Here is an 18165-nt window from a genome sequence, read left to right on the forward strand (position 1 = left end):
TCCGATTTGGGTTTGAGCTTATCAGGTTGAAACTTTTTCACATAAGCATTGCAACCTCAAACTTTAAGAAACGACAGCTTAGGTTTCTTGCCAAACCATAGTTCATAAGGTGTCGTTTCAACGGATTTAGATGGTGCCCTATTTAATGTGAATGCAGCTGTCTCTAATGCATAACCCCAAAACGATAGTGGTAGATCGGTAAGAGACATCATAGATTGCACTATATCCAATAAAGTACGGTTATGACGATCGGACACACCATTATGTTGTGGTGTTCCAGGTGGCATGATTTTGTGAAACTATTCCACAATGTTTTAATTGAAGACCAAACTCGTAACTCAAATATTTGTCTCCGCGATCAGATCGTAGAAACCTTATTTTCTTGTCACGATGATTTTCCACTTCACCCTGAAATTATTTGAACTTTTCAAATGTTTCAGACTTATGTTTCATCAAGTAGATATACTCATATCTGCTCAAATCATCTGTCAAGGTCAGAAAATAACGATACCCGCCGTGAGCCTCAACACTCATTGGACTGCATACATCAGTATGTATTATTTCCAATCAAGTTTGTTGCTCGCTCCATTGCTCCGGAGAACGGAGTCTTAGTCATCTTGCCCATGAGGCATGGTTTGCAAGTACCAAGTGATTCATAATCAAGTGGTTCCAAAAGTCCATCAGTATGGAGTTTCTTCATGTGTTTTACACCGATATGACCTAAACGGCAGTGCCACAAATAAGTTGCACTATCATTATTAACTTTGCATCTTTTGGCTTCAATATTATGAATATGTGTAACACTACGATCGAGATCCAATGAACTATTTTCATTGGGTGTATGACCATCGAAGGTTTTATTCATGTAAACAGAACAACAATTATTCTCTGATTTTAATGAATAATCATATTGCAATAAACATGATCAAATCATATTTATGCTCAATGCAAACACCAAATAACACTTATTTAGTTTCAACACTAATCCCGAAAGTATAGGGAGTGTGCGATGATGATCATATCAATCTTGGAACTGTTGGAAATATGCCCTAGAGGCAATAATAAATTAGTTATTATTATATTTCCTTGTTCATGATAATCGTTTATTATCCATGCTAGAATTGTATTGATAGGAAACTCAGATACATGTGGGATACATAGACAACACCATGTCCCTAGTAAGCCTCTAGTTGACTAGCTCGTTGATCAATAGATGGTTACGGTTTCCTAACCATGGACATTGGATGTCGTTGATAACGGGATCACCTCATTAGGAGAATGATGTGATGGACAAGACCCAATCCTAAGCCTAGCACAAAGATCATGTAGTTCGTATGCTAAAGCTTTTCTAATGTCAAGTATCATTTCCTTAGACCATGAGATTGTGCAACTCCCGGATACCGTAGGAATACTTTGGGTGTGCCAAACGTCACAACGTAACTGGGTGGCTATAAAGGTACACTACGGGTATCTCCGAAAGTGTCTGTTGGGTTGGCACGAATCGAGACTGGGATTTGTCACTCCGTGTGACGGAGAGGTGTCTCTGGGCCCACTCGGTAGGACATCATCATAATGTGCACAATGTGATCAAGGAGTTGATCACGGGATGATGTGTTACGGGACGAGTAAAGAGACTTGCCGGTAACGAGATTGAACAAGGTATCGGGATACCGACGATCGAATCTCGGGCAAGTATCGTACCGCTAGACAAAGGGAATTGTATACGGGATTGATTAAGTCCTTGACATCGTGGTTCATCCGATGAGATCATCGTGGAACATGTGGGAGCCAACATGGGTATCCAGATCCCGCTGTTGGTTATTGACTGGAGAATGTCTCGGTCATGTCTGCATGGTTCCCGAACCCGTAGGGTCTACACACTTAAGGTTCGGTGACGCTAGGGTTATAGAGATATTAGTATGCGGTAACCCGAAAGTTGTTCAGAGTCCCGGATGAGATCTCGGACGTCACGAGGAGTTCCAGAATGGTCCGGAGATAAAGAATTATATATAGGAAGTGCTGTTTCGGCCATCGGGACAAGTTTCGGGGTCACCGGTATTGTACCGGGACCACCGGAAGGGTCCCGGGGGTCCACCGGGTGGGGCCACCTGCCCCGGGGGGCCACATGGGCTGTAGGGGGTGCGCCTTGGCTTACATGGGCCAAGGGCACCAGCCCCTAGAGGCCCATGCGCCAAAGGGACAAGAGGAGGGGAGAGTCCTAAAGGGGGAAGGCACCTCCGAGGTGCCTTGGGGAGGATGGACTCCTCCCCCCCCCTTGGACGCACCCTTCCTTGGAGGAAGGGGCAAGGCTGCGCCCTCCCCCTCTCCCTTGGCCCTATATATAGTGGGGGGAGGGAGGGCAACCAAACCTAAGCCCTGGCGCCTCCCTCTCCCTCCCATGACACATCTCCCTCCTCCCGCAGCGCTTGGCGAAGCCCTGTTGGAATCCCGCTACTTCCACCATCATGCCGTCGTGCTGCTGGATCTCCATCAACCTCTCCTCCCCCCTTGCTGTATCAAGAAGGAGGAGACGTCGTTGATCCATATGTGTGTTGAACGCGGAGGTGCCGTCCGTTCAGCGCTAGGATCATCGGTGATTTGGATCACGACGAGTACGACTCCATCAACCCCGTTCTCTTGAACGCTTCCGCGCGCGATCTACAAGGGTATGTAGATCCACTCCTCCCTCGTTGCTAGATGACACCATAGATTGATCTTGGTGACACGTAGGAAAATTTTGAATTTATGCTACGTTCCCCAACAGGAACTACTTCCAACACACATCGTCACCTCACCCTTTACTAGTTTCTGTTTATTCTGCAACTCCCGTTTTGAGTTACTACTCTTAGCAACTGAACCAGTATCAAATACTGAGGGGTTGCTATAAACACAAGTAAAGCACACATCAATAACATGTATATTAAATATACTTATGTTCACTTTGCCATCCTTCTTATCCGCCAATCACTTGGGGTAGTTCCGCTTCCAGTGACCAGTCCCTTTGCAGTAGAAGCACTTAGTCTCAGGCTTAGGACCAGACTTGGGCTTCTTCACTTGAGCAGCAACTTGCTTGCCGTTCTTCTTGAAGTTCCCCTTCTTTGTTTTTCCCTTTTCTTGAAACTAGTGGTCTTGTCTACCATCAACACTTGGTGTTTTTCTTGATTTCTACCTTCGTCGATTTTAGCATCACGAAGAGCTTGGGAATCGTTTCCGTTATCCCTTGCATATTATAGTTCATCACGAAGTTCTACTAACTTGGTGATGGTGACTAGAGAATTCTGTCAATCACTATTTTATCTGGAAGATTAACTCCCACTTGATTCAAGCGATTGTAGTACCCAGACAATCTGAACACATGCTCACTAGTTGAGCGATTCTCCTCCATCTTTTAGCTATAGAACTTGTTGGAGACTTCATATCTCTCAACTCGGGTATTTGCTTGAAATATTAACTTCAACTCCTGGAACATCTCATATGGTCCATGACGTTCAAAACGTCTTTGAAGTCCCGATTCTAAGCCATTAAGCATGGTGCACTAAACTATCAAGTAGTCATCATATTGAGCTAGCCAAACGTTCATAACGTCTGCATCTGCTCCTACAATAGGTCTGTCACCTAGCGGTGCATCAAGGACATAATTCTTCTATGCAGCAATGAGGATAAACCTCGGATCATGGATCCAATCCGCATGATTGCTACTAACATCTTTCAACACAATTTTCTCTAGGAACATATCAAAATAAACACAGGGAAGCATCAACGCGAGCTATTGATCTACAACATAATTTGCAAAATACTACCAGGACTAAGTTCATGATAAATTTAAGTTCAATTAATCATATTACTTAAGAACTCCCACTTAGATAGACATCCCTCTAATCCTCTAAGTGATCACGTGATCCAAATCAACTAAACCATGTCCGATCATCACGTGAGATGGAGCAGTTTCATTGGTGAACATCACTATGTTGATCATATCTACTATATGATTCACGCTCGACCTTTCGGTCTCCATATTCCGAGGCCATATTTGTATATGCTTGGCTCGTCAAGTATAACCTGAGTATTCCACGTGTGCAACTGTTTTGCACCCGTTATATTTGAACGTAGAGCCTATCACACCCGATCATCACATGGTGTCTCAGCACGAAGAACTTTAGCAACGGTGCATACTCAGGGAGAACACTTCTTGATAATTAGTGAGAGATCATCTTAAAATGCTACCATCAATCAAAGAAAGATAAGATGCATAAAAGATAAACATCACATGCAATCAATATAAGTGATATGATTTGGCCATCATCATCTTGTGCTTGTGATCTCCATCTTCGAAGCACCGTCGTGATCACCATCGTCACTGGCGCGACACCTTGATCATCATCATAGCATCGTTGTCGTCTCGCTAATCTTATGCTTCCACGACTATTGCTACCGCTTAGTGATAAAGTAAAGCATTACAGCGCAATTGCATTGCATACAATAAAGCGACAACCATATGGCTCCTGCCAGTTGCCGATAACTTGGTTACAAAACATGATCATCTCATACAATAAAATTTTAGCATCATGTCTTGATCATATCACATCACAACATGCCCTGCAAAAACAAGTTAGACGTCCTCTACTTTGTGGTTGCAAGTTTTACGTGGCTGCTATGGGCTTAAGCAAGAACCAATCTTACCTACGCATCAAAACCACAACGATAGTTTGTCAAGTTGGTGATGTTTTAACCTTCGCAAGGACCGGGCGTAGCCACACTCGGTTCAACTAAAGTTGGAGAAACTGTCACCCGCTAGCCACCTTTGTGCAAAGCACGTCAGGAGAACCGGTCTCGCGTAAGCGTACGGGTAATGTCGGTCCGGGCCGCTTCGTCCAACAATACCGCCGAACCAAAGTATGACATGCTGGTAAGCAGTATGACTTATATCGCCCACAACTCACTTGTGTTCTACTCGTGCATATAACATCAACACATAAAACCTAGGCTCTGATGCCACTGTTGGAGAACGTAGTAATTTCAAAAATTTCCTACGCACACGCAAGATCATGGTGATGCATAGCAATGAGAGGGGAGAGTGTTGTCTACGTACCCTCGTAGACCGGAAGCGGAAGCGTTATGACAATGCGGTTGATGTAGTCGTACGTCTTCACGGCCCGACCGATCAAGCACCGAAACTACGGCACCGCCGAGTTCTAGCACACGTTCAGCTCGATGACTATCCCCGGAGTTCGATCCAGCAAAGTGTCGGGGAAGAGTTCCGTCAGCACGACGGCGTGGTGACGATCTTGATGTTCTACCGTCGCAGAGTTTCGCCTAAGCACCGCTACAATATTATCGAGGAGTATGGTGGAGGGGGGCACCGCACACGGCTAAGAAAACGATCACGAGGATCAACTTGTGTGTCTATGGGGTGCCCCCTGCCCCCGTATATAAAGGAGTGGAGGAGGGGAGGGCCGGCCCTCTCAATGGCGCGCCCTAGGGGAGTCCTACTCCCACCGGGAGTAGGATTCCCCCTTTCCTAGTCCAACTAGGAGTCCTTCCATGTAGTAGGAGTAGGAGACAAGGAAGGGGAAGAGGGAAGAGAAGGAAGGAGGGGGCGCAGCCCCTCCCCCTAGTCCAATTCGGACTAGGCCATGGGGTGGCGCGCGGCCTGCCTCTCCCTCTCCCCTAAAGCCCAATAAGGCCCATGTACTTCTTCTCCCGTATTCCCGTAACTCCCCGGTACTCCGAAAAATACCCGAACCACTCGGAACCTTTCCGATGTCCAAATATAGCCATCCAATATATCGATCTTTACGTCTCACCATTTCGAGACTCCTCGTTATGTCCCCGATCTCATCCGGGACTCCGAACTCCTTCGGTACATCAAAACTCATAACTCATAATATAACTATCATCGAAACCTTAAGCGTGCGGACCCTACGGGTTCGAGAACAATGTAGACATGACCGAGACACGTCTTCGGTCAATAACCAATAGCAGAACCTGGATGCTCATATTGGCTCCTACATATTCTACAAAGATATTTATCGGTCAGACCGCATAACAACATACGTTGTTCCTTTTGTCATCGGTATGTTACTTGCCCGAGATTCGATCGTCGGTATCTCAATACCTAGTTCAATCTCGTTACCGGCAAGTCTCTTTACTCGTTCCGTAATACATCATCTCGCAACTAACTCATTAGTTGCAATGCTTGCAAGGCTTATGTGATGTGCATTACCGAGAGGGCCCAGAGATACCTCTCCGACAATCGGAGTGACAAATCCTAATTTCGAAATACGCCAACCCAACATGTACCTTTGGAGACACCTGTAGAGCTCCTTTATAATCACCCAGTTACATTGTGACGTTTGGTAGCACACAAAGTGTTCCTCCGGTAAACGGGAGTTGCATAATCTCATAGTCATAGGAACATGTATAAGTCATGAAGAAAGCAATAGCAACATACTAAACGATCGAGTGCTAAGCTAACGGAATGGGTCAAGTCAATCACATCATTCTCCTGATGATGTGATCCCATTAATCAAATAACAACTCTTTGTCTATGGTTAGGAAACATAACCATCTTTGATTAATGAGCTAGTCAAGTAGAGGCATACTAGTGACACTTTGTTTGTCTATGTATTCACACATGTATTATGTTTCCGGTTAATACAATTCTAGCATGAATAATAAACATTTATTATGAAATAAGGAAATAAATAATAACTTTATTATTGCCTCTAGGGCATATTTCCTTCAGGTGTCGGCGTTTAGCATGGACAGCAGATGGCGGTCGGCATCGTCTAGTTAGCTAAGAGTAAGTTAGTACTTGTACGCTACTAGAGTATTAGTGGGAGTAGATAGTTAACTTGGCTATGATGGTTGTCAACGTGGAAGTTCAGTACTCTATATGTGGATCAGACTTGTTACTTTGTTCTGAATGTTGAACTTTCCATTTGAAAGTATGGGATGGGTTGTTATTTTTTAAATGGGTTGTATTTGTCCTCCACGGTTTAGAGGCTGACTTGTGGGCTAGCAAGTTGACGCATACACAATCAGGAGATGATTGTACATGGGGAGGATGACAGCAGGGACCCGCCAAGGTCATGGCAGTACGCAAGCAAGTGCCTCCTTATGTCAAACCAATAAAAAATGGCTCCTCCTAGTGGATTTCTGACATGTGGGTCTCATGCCATTGTCAACGTAGTCAATAAACGAGAGAATTGCACAACGAGCGGCTGACACCAGGGACCCAGCAGCTCGCCCAATTATTTTTGTTTTTGGTTAATTTGATAAATGTCACTCCAAATCTGGTGTATCCGAGAAATGCCACTGCAATTTACAAACTTTGAAAATGCCATTTCTAGTGGCATTTTTCGAAGTCTGGAGTGGCGTTTTTCAAAGTTTGCAAAAATTTACAAACTTTGAAAATGCCATTTCTAGTGGCATTTTTCGAAGTCTGGAGTGGCGTTTTTCAAAGTTTGCAAAAATTGCAGTGACATTTTTCAAAGTTTGGAAATTGCAGTGGCATTTTTATGAATCACCATAATTGGAGTGGCAGAGACGGAAGCAGGGTATCAACTGGGCTGTGCGGGACACTCTGGCGTGTCTAGAAAGTCTTTTCTTTTATGTTTACCATAGACCAGCCCAGTAGTTTTTTTTTCTTTCTGAAAATGGCTAGCCCGATTCTCTTGTGATTTGTCAAGTAAGTCGCTTTATCAGGCCTGTTGGGCTGCAAATCTTTCAAGACGGGTAGAGCTTCATTCGGCTGGCCGAGAAAATGGCCTATCAGTAATGAAAAATGGGTTGTGTATTTTTAAAACACATCAAACCGGCAATTATTTTCAAATATCTTTTTTTCATTTCAAGATTTTAAATTGCATTGATTTTTATGCATGGACAATTTATTGGATTTTATATTGATATACATTTATTTTTAAAATCAGTTTGAATGTGACTCTAAATTTCAGAATTAAAAACAGTTCAGACCGTACCGATATATGCAAAATTTCGTATAATTTTTTAACCGTGACCACATTATGGGTTGTAATGCTAACATAAAGAATATGGGCTTCAAAAAAAACCGTAAGAATTAGCAAATGGGCAGTAAATTATTTGAAATAATGGCAGATGGGCTATATGTTGTTTTCCATAGATTTGAGGCTTTCCACAAATGGCTTGTATACTGTTGGATGTCCATTCTACGGTCGTCGATCTCTGCTCTTCCTGCTCCAGTCGCTCAAACAAGCACCGGCGGGACTGTCTGCTTCCTCCTCCTCGCGGCCGGCTGTGCTGCCGCGCAGGCCTCACCGCCCCACCGTACTCCCATCGCTGGCCTAGCCATCACTCTACTCACCCACCCCTGCTGTTATTCTCCGACGACGGCAGACGAACTAGTAAACCCTCATACAGTCATACTCCCCTCCGCATGGGAAACAAAAACAACGGCCGAGTCTTCCCTACCTCTGTGTCGTTCCTTTCCTAGGCCTCGCCGTTGTCCACCGCCCTGGTGCTCTCGGCGTGGCGTGGTTAGCATGGTCAACGACCGACATGCATCTGAAGTGGACTGTACGTGGAGAGGCTGACAGCTGCGTCCATGGCCGCACGCAAGGAAATGCCTCCTTATTACGCGCAAAATAATGATTTCCTCCCCCTGATAGCAGGGACCCACCGAAACGGCCTCTGTATTTCGCGAAAAAATGTTACCGCCGCTGATAGCTTGAACCCACCAGCTATATCTTCGCACATAAGGAAGTGCCTCCTTATTACGCACAAAAAAAATGAATACTCCCCCTACTAGCTGGGACCCAGTATAGTGGGCCTACTAAGTTGACGGGGACGAAGGGCTTTGTCAACTTAGTCAATATGCACGATTCTAGCTTGACTGACCGTACGATGTCCATCCAACGGCCGTAGTGCGTCTTCAACCTCTGGTCTTCTTGCTCCAGCCGCCCAAAGCAGCGTCGGTCGTGCCGCCTGCTCCTGCCTCCCGTGGCCGGCTGTGCTGCCGCGGAGGCCTCACCGCCCCCATACTACTTCCACCGCTGGTCAGGCCATCCCTTCACTCCACTCACCCACACCCCCTGTTATACGGCAGCGCAGCCGAACCAGTGAACCCTCGTACTCCTCTCCGCGTGGGCATCCACTACCGCGTCTTTCCCGGCTCCGCGTCATCCCCTTCCTAGGCCTCGCTGTCGTCCACCGCCGTGGTGCTGTCAGCGCGGCGTGGTCAATGTGGTGAACGATCAAATTCCATCGGAAGAATACTGTACGTGGAGAGGCTGGCAGCTGGGTCCACGGCAGCCGCAAGGAAGTGCCTCCTTATTACGCGGAAAATAACTATTCCTCCACCTGACAGCAGGGACCCACCGGACGCCCACCAGTATATCGCAAAAAAATTGTTTGCCCCTGACTGCTGGGACCCACCCGACAGGCCACCGTATTTCACGAAAAAAACGTTCCCCCTGCTGTCAGCTCGGACCCACCGGAAGTGTCTCCTTATTACGCACAAAAAAATGAATACCCCCTGCTAGCTGGGACCCACCTTGGTGGGAGGCTGACTTGTGGGCCTACTAAGTTGACGGGGACGAAGGGCTTTGTCAACTTAGTCAATATGCACGATTCTAGCTCCAGTGACCGTACGATGTCCATCCAACGGCCGTAGTGCTTCTTCAACCTCTGGTCTTCTTGCTCCAGCCGCCCAAACCAGCGCCGGTCATGCCTCGTACTCCTGCCTCCCGTGGCCGGCTGCGATGCAGCGGAGGCCTCACCGCCCCTACTACTCCAACCGCTGGCCAGGCCATCCCTCTACTCACCCACACCCCCTGTTATTCTGCGGCGATGGCAGCCTCACACCGCAGCGAACCAGTGAACCCTCGTACTCCTCTACGCGTGGGCATCCACTGCCGCGTCTTCCCCGTCTCCGCGTCGTCCCCTTCCTAGGCCTCGCCATCGTCCACCGCCCTGGTGCTCTTGGCGCGGCGTGGTCAACGTGGTCAAGGAATGGCTTCCATCGGACGTGGACTGTACGTGGAGAGGCTGACAGCTGGGTCAATAGCCGTAGCAAGGAAGTGCCTCCTTATTACGTGAGAAATAATTATTCCTCCACCTGACAGCGGGGACCCACCGGACGGGCCACCGTATTTCATGAAAAAAACGTTTGCCCCTAACTGCTGGGAGCCACCAGCTACATCTTCGCACGAAAGGAAGTGCATGACAGTCGGGACCCATCTGGTCGAAGCGTACATAGCGTTGTCATTCTGATCGCGAACGTGTACGTGCATATATACTGGTGGATGTAGAGGCACGCACGTGTCATAGTAGAGGCGCCCACGTAGCATGTACACGTACGTACAGCGGCTAGGGTGCAAGAAAGAAAATACGGCCACGTATGTGTACATACGGGCGGGGTCTCGAACGCCTACTCGCGCATACATACGGCCAAGGCTCGTGTACATGGCTGGGACGGAACGGAGAAACAACGTCATCGTCGTGTTCATGGGGAGGCAACGGAATGCGTCGTGTTCATCGGGAGGGCTTGGACGGAACAGGCGATAGAAACTAGGCCTGGTGTACCGCGGAATAGAGGAAACGGCCTTGTGTTCGACCGGCCATGTTCGAAACGGGATCATGTTGATCGGGAGGGGTTTGGCGTACCGCAAAATGGAGAAAACGGACCTCCTACGGTTGAAACAGATCCTGTTCATCGGGAGGGGTGTGGCGTACCGCAAAACGGAGGAAACGGACTTGTGTTGGAGCGCTACGATCGAAACGAGGGTCCTGTTCATCAGGAGAGGTGTGGCGTACCGCAAAACGGGACTCCACGGGATACTATTCATCTCCACCGTTGACGAGGACATGTATTGGGGGTAGGGTAACAGGCCTGACCTAAAGACCCTACCCATGGGCACCATACACTTTGTACTGGGCCCCTGGGCCAGATTGCCGTCCAGATGTACCGCAACTTGAAAGTCACTCGGACGGCATCAACCACACGGAGCACGTCACTCCACTCGACGAACTCATTCCACTCGGCTTAGCTCCGCGGGCGTTCAAGTGCGACTCCAACCGGCGCACGGCTCCGGTCCCTCGAGCAGTGAAACGCGACCACAGCGCTCGCACCGGCCTCGCCCTTGGCTGTGCTGGCCTGCGACTCCCGCGCCTGGACTGTAGCCAGCTGCTTATCCTCCTCATCGCCATCTCTCGACTGCCGTCAGTTCCGACCTGACCGGCAGTTTTCACCGCAGCGAAGCTCTCCGAACTCCGGGCTGCCTTCACAACTCTCCTAATTTCAACCCGCATCACATGCAGAAACTTCCATGTTTTACTTCCGGCTTAATTAGCGCTAATTAATGCCTCTTACATGCAGATTCTACGTGCTCCTACATGGTCAGGACGTGAGCTGTTTCTTCCATCAATTAACGGCATGCAGGAATATTTGGAAACGGAAGGAATCTTCAACGCCGGATTAATTGGCTGCCTCATTAATCAGCCATTCAAATAAGGTGTGTTGATTCATTTTTTTTCCACAGCCACCTGCACCAGCCTCCAGCGCACACGCAGCTTGTGTTGACTTCAAGCTGGCCCACCCGGTCCGCTACTCCGAGTGGGTACTCTGGTACGCTCGGACAAGTGCAAGTCTACACTCGACATATGCTATACTAGGGCATGCATCATTTTCTTCGACACGTTCAGGCGACTAATGTGCAGGCACTTGATCATTCGTGTGTTCCCACTCGGTCGGATGCCTCCTCGACGACATGCTCAACTCGACTGTCACATAAGGTGCCACTCAGTTGGACGCGTCCTCGACACTCAGGCCACCCATGCGTCGTCACTCTGCGGGGACACGTGTCTATTTCACTCGTATGCCCCGCGCATCGTCACTTCGCGGGACTCGTCTATTTCAATCGGACGCCCCGTCCATCGTCACTCCGACAGACGCCTCATCACCACTCGGCCGCCCCGCGCGTCGCCACTCGGTTGGTCACCTCATAACCACTCGGCCGCCCCGCGCGTCGCCATCGGTTGGTCACCTCATAACCACTCGGCCGCCCCGCGCGTCGCCATCGGTTGGTCACCTCATAACCACTCGGCCGCCCCGCGCGTCGCCATCGGTTGGTCACCTCATAACCACTCGGACGCCCCGTGCGTCGCCATCGGTTGGTCACCTCATAACCACTCGGCCGCCCCGCGCGTCGCCACTCGGTTGGTCACCTCATAACCACTCGGCCGCCCCGCGCGTTGCCATCGGTTGGTCACCTCATCACCGCTCGGCTGCCCCGCGCGTCGCCACTCGGTTGGTCACCTCATAACCACTCGGCCGCCCCGCGCGTCGCCATCGGTTGGTCACCTCATAACCACTCGGCCGCCCCGCGCGTCGCCACTCGGTTGGTCACCTCATAACCACTCGGCGCCCCGCGCGTCGCCACTCGGTTGGTCACCTCATAACCACTCGACCGCCCCACGCGTCGCCATCGGTTGGTCACCTCATAACCACTCGGCCGCCCCGCGTGTCGCCACTCGGTTGGTCACCTCATAACCACTCGGCCGCCCCGCGCGTCGCCACTCGGTTGGTCACCTCATAACCACTCGACCGCCCCACGCGTCGCCATCGGTTGGTCACCTCATAACCACTCGGCCGCCCCGCGTGTCGCCACTCGGTTGGTCACCTCATAACCACTCGGCCGCCCCGCGTGTCGCCATCGGTTGGTCACCTCATCACCACTCGGCCGCCCCGTGCGTCGCCACTCATCGGTTGGTCACCTCATCACCACACTAATTTTAATAGTTTTTTCTAAAATAATTGTCGTTGCTTATACTTGTAACCAAAATCCCCCAGTGGGTGACTTAGCTGCGAATCTGTTTCACCTAAGTTCAAGAAATCCTACCGAGTGATGAGTCAGCCTCTCACTCGGGGGCTTAGCTGCGAATCTGTTTCGCCTAAAGTTTGAAAAAATCCTACCGAGTGGAGAGCAAACCTCCCACTCGGGGGCTTAGCTGCAGTTCAGTACTCGCCTAAGTTTGAAAAAAATCCTACCGAGTGGAGAGCAAACCTCCCACTCGGGGGCTTAGCTGCAGTCCAGTACTCGCCTAAGTGTTTGAAATCCTACCGAGTGGAGAGCAAGCCTCCCACTCGGAGGCTTAGCTGCAGTCCAAGGACTCGCCTAAGTAGCCAAAATCCGACTGAGACAAGAGCAAACCTCTAACTCAAGGAGCTGCATCACAAGTATAATGTGCGCTCCATCCCTATCCGCAAGGACACCGAGACAAAGGTTGACTGTCACCATTGCCTCGTCACCACTCGGCCACTCGCGCTCCTTCAGACAGCTAAGTCATTTTACATCCTGTTTTTTCCGTCTTCTCGAGTGTCTCGTAATTCACACATCACGTTCACTCGGAGGCCACGCCACCGAGTGTACCTCAACGCTCGGCTGCTTATTTTCACATACTTGCTTAGTACTGGTTATGTGACTCACGAGTCCAGCTTCCATTTTTTCGCATACATCATTCACGAACACCATGTGTCATTCTTCATTTCGAGTTTGCATCGGTCCTCCGGGGCTGTAACTCAGTTGAAACACTACACTTCCATTTTATTTTGAGACAGTATTCCAATGAGTTTAGTCGGATCCGTCGCTTCAACAAATTCGAACGGATCCTTCGCTCTTTCAGACTCTTGCTGGTTAACCAGCAAGCCCCTTGCACTCCCAGCGGGTGTCTATGGGTGTTATTCACACAAATCATTTCAGCACACATCAAATTTCCTCGAGAAATTATCTCATTGGCTTGTGCCATTTTTACACAAGTTACGCGATCACTCGACGTCCCTATGCGCCAACTTCATCGCGGCTCGGACTCGGTCACTGTACCGGTCCTAGCGCACCACAACACCGGCATTGTCGCTCTGTTGACTTCAAACACATCCAGCCAACCCCTCTGTGGAATCCTCTTCATCGTATCAATGATATAGACCCCGCCAGGCATGAGACAGATAAGTCCCTTTTACAATTAAACTCCACACTTCACTCCTTTGCGAATTTGCCTCTTTCGAGCATCACTCGGAAGCTTCTCCTCATCTTTACCCGAGTCCGACTCGATAAATTACAAATTATCCATTCAACACTATATTTCTCGTATTTTGACATGTCCGTTGTCGAAGCCTGTAGTACGCTCGGGGGCTACGCCACACTCGGGGGCTGCATCTCATTTGGAATGACACTCTCCTGAGTAGTCGAGTACTTCATCACCAGTCAGATCCTTCACTTCAACAAGTGCATTCGATCCGCCACTTTGACAAGCTTTATAATCACCCAGACGTTGTGTGCGCCATCTTCATTCCTACTCAGACTCAGTTGTCACGCCGGTCTTGTTGTGTCGCAACCACACTACATCAATCTCGTCGCTACATTAACTTCGAAAGCATCTGGCTAACTACTTCGAAGACAGTTTCATCCACTCGGCTGGACACGTAGTCCTTCACTCAGCCACCTCACGTATCTTCGCTCGGCCGTCCCGCGCGTCGCCACTTGGTTGTGCACGTCTTCACCGCTTGGTCGCTCCGCGCGTCGCCTCTCGGTTGTGCATGCCTTCACCACACGGCCGCCCCACGCGTCACCCGTTGGCTGGACACATAATCCTTCACTCGGACGCCTCGCGTGTCCTCACTCGGCCACCCCGCGCGTCGCCACTCGGTTGTGCACATCTTCACCACTCGGCCGCCCCGCGCGTTGCCACTCCGTTGTGCCTGTCTTCATCACTCGCCCACCTCGCACATCTTGCCTCGGCCGCTCCGCACGTCGCCACTCGGTTGTGCATGTCTTCACCACTCGATCGCCCCGCGCGTCGTCACTCGGTTGTACATATCATCGCCCCTTAGCCACCTCGCGCGTCACCATCAGTTGGGCATATCTTTACCTCTACACCCCCAGCACGAGAACGACTAAGTTACTCGTATGATCAAACCTCATATCACACTCTGTAGCAAGCTTACCTCTTTCGAGCATCACTCGGGGGCTACGCATAGCTGTTGTCCATGCTGCCCTCAGGGGTTACACCCATTCGATCAACCCATTGACCACATCAGGAATATCTTTCTGACCATACATGCTCGTTCTGCCGAACATCTATAAGGGTAGTACTGTCCACTCGGACGATCGCCCAAATCATTTCTTGAAGTCATCTTAAGGACTGCAAAAGGGTGAAAATGGCGGTCCTCTATGGATACACTTGGCCCTTATCCTAGACTCCAAGGCCTCAGTTTCACAAACTTGGACTCAGAGATGGCATGTGCTAGTGTTCCCCCGAGATAATGAGTGGCGTCTCTCAGGATAGTCAGCCCACACACTAGCCTCGCCACTCGGGTTTCATGGCACGTCCATGTCAGACCACTAGTCTATCTCCTTCGGGAGAAATACGAGTGCCACCGAGTTTTTCCTTGCAGTCAACATACCCTGATCAGCTGGGAAGCACGTCCACTCGGACAAATACCCCTTTCATGCAAAGGGTGAAAATGAAGCTCCTCTGCGGATACAGTGTACTCTTACAAATACCCCTTTCACGCAAAATCTAACGGTAGAAGTACTAATGGAAAGATTACTCCCTGGAGTGTCCAGCTCTTTTCTACAGTCGGCAGTTTCAAAGTCGAATTCATTCACCGTGCCGAGAGCACGAAGATTCACATGCTTGACCGAGTTCCAGGCTGAATTTATTCCGTGCCGAGTGCACGAAGATCATTCCGACTGACTCAGCTCCAGGCTGAGCTTATTTACCATGTCAATCACCTGAAGATGCATCCGATTGATTCAATTTCAGACTAAAAAGATATTTACCGTGTCGACTACGTGGAGGCTTACCAGGAGACTTAAACCCTCTGCCCGACTCATCTAGTCCGTCAGAGGCTCGGGGACTACACCCAGCGGGTGCACTCAGCGTGCCCCCACTGGAAGAGAACTTGGAAAGAAACATTTTGCTCGATGCAAAACAAGCTCCAGAATTACTCGACCTCAGAGTCAGAGAAGAACAAGTTCGATCAGTACCAGCTAAGAAGATTTTTAGTTCTCTCAGACCCCCGCCGACTGCCCGCAGTCGACGGCGGTCTCGGGGACTACACCCAGTGGGTGCACTTAGCGTGCCCCCACTGGAGTAATCTCCACTCGGTACGGCCTGACCAGTCCGAGTGATGAACAACAACAAAAAAGATAGGCTCTAAGACTCCCACCGACTACCCGCAGTCGACGACAGTCTCGGGGACTACACCCAGTGGGTGCACTCAGCGTGCCCCCACTGGAATGGTATCCACTTGGAACGGTCCGCCCGGTCCGAGTGACGGCCAAACAACAAAAAGGACACGTTCCACGAGTGAAGAAATTTCGAGTAATCAGCTACTCAATGCAGGACCAGCTCCAAATCACTCCAAAAAAATTGCTATAAGGTGAGTTTAACGCTCCTCCGCGGACCCATTTGAGCTCATTTCACTCGGACACCATGCAGTCCAGAATCCGTCAAGGCAACATGCGAAGATAAGACCGCCGGGTGACTAAAGGGAGTTCATAAGTGCCTCCGTAGCACTCGACTCATCTAAGAATTCACCTCGACTTGACCCGCTCAACCTCGACCGATTCGGGGGCTAATGACGAGGACATGTATTGGGGGTAGGGTAACAGGCCTGACCTAAAGACCCTACCCATGGGCACCATATACTTTGTACTGGGCCCCTGGGCCAGATTGCCATCCAGATGTACCGCAACTTGAAAGTCACTCGGACGGCATCAACCACACGGAGCACGTCACTCCACTCGACGAACTCATTCCACTCGGCCGTGTAACTCACTCGGATATGCGCAGACCAGCAGTCGACAAGGCACGAGAAGCATCATCTTAGTAGTAGGCTGAGTTATGGCATTAACGCCCCCACTTTGTAACATAGGAGGTGAGGGGGTGGCGCACTCTATATAAGCCACCCCCCACCACTAGACTAAGGGTCCTTCTTCTTCCATCTCTCTCTCTTTCACCATTAGTCTCAGGACTACGGGGATCTGTTCCCCTCTCATTGTAATCTCCGAATACATTCTAAGATAAAACAAAGACTCTCCGGAGCACGAGACGTAGGGTTGTTATCTCCACTGTGAGAGGCCCGAACTCGCTAAAACCACCGTGTCACCCATATGCATCTTGATAGATCATGCTCCTTTATCCTACCCCTCTTTTATTGTCGGAATCGTTACCACGACAACCGTCGACCCCCTCCAGCCTCCACGAGCTACTGTTCATCCACCGTCGACCTCCTCCAGCCTCCACCTGCGACTGTTCATCCACGGACTCTTGTTCATCTAGCCTCCACCGCGCGCTACTCCACCGGCTACTGTTCAACCAGCCCTCTCCACGGGCTCCTGTTCAACCACCCCTCCACGGGCTACTGTTCATCATGCCCTCCACCGTCTAATGTTCATCTTGCCCTCCACGGGGTGGTCCTGTTCATCCAGCCCTCCACGGGGTCCTGTTCATCCAGCCCTAACTGGCTCGATCGATCGGGGTCCTGTTCATCCAGAGGCAACACCATGGGGTCATGTTCATCCACCCCTACCGGGAACTGTTCATCCAAACCCCTCGCAACGCTCACTTTTCATCCAGAGGCAGCATCGATCGGTTTCAATTAGCAACAGTAGCGAAGGAATCGTTCGATCGGGTTCAGTTAACAGCCATCGATCGATCGCTCGGATTCAGTAACGTGTAGCCTACAGTGCAATCGCTCGGGTTTAGTTAGAGCCCAACACCTCACTCGGGTTCAGTTAGAGCCAACGCCTCGCACACACGCGCGTACGTGTACGACAGTAGCGCGCATCGCTCGGCCCCCGACCTCTCACCATAACCGGGAACTCCCCAAAATCCCCCCCCCCCCCCCCCCCGCTTCTACCACGGTTTTTTCCGTCATTGACGGCCCAAAGAATGTCATGCAGCTGCGTCTCCGGCCCGCCCAGGACGAAACGCCCATTTTCTGTCATAATTTTTTGTCATAGAAGTAGGAGCCCACCACATCTATGATGATACCGGGTTTTGTCACAATTATCGTCATAGAAGTGTCATATGTATGACAGGAAAAAAATTCGTTGGGCCCGAAATGTCACGGATGTGTCTTTTTGTTGTAGTGACAGCAGCAGCAGCAACAACAACAACAACAAC

This window comes from Triticum aestivum, chromosome 2A (assembly GCF_018294505.1).
Source record: "Triticum aestivum cultivar Chinese Spring chromosome 2A, IWGSC CS RefSeq v2.1, whole genome shotgun sequence".
Lineage (NCBI taxonomy): Eukaryota > Viridiplantae > Streptophyta > Magnoliopsida > Poales > Poaceae > Triticum > Triticum aestivum.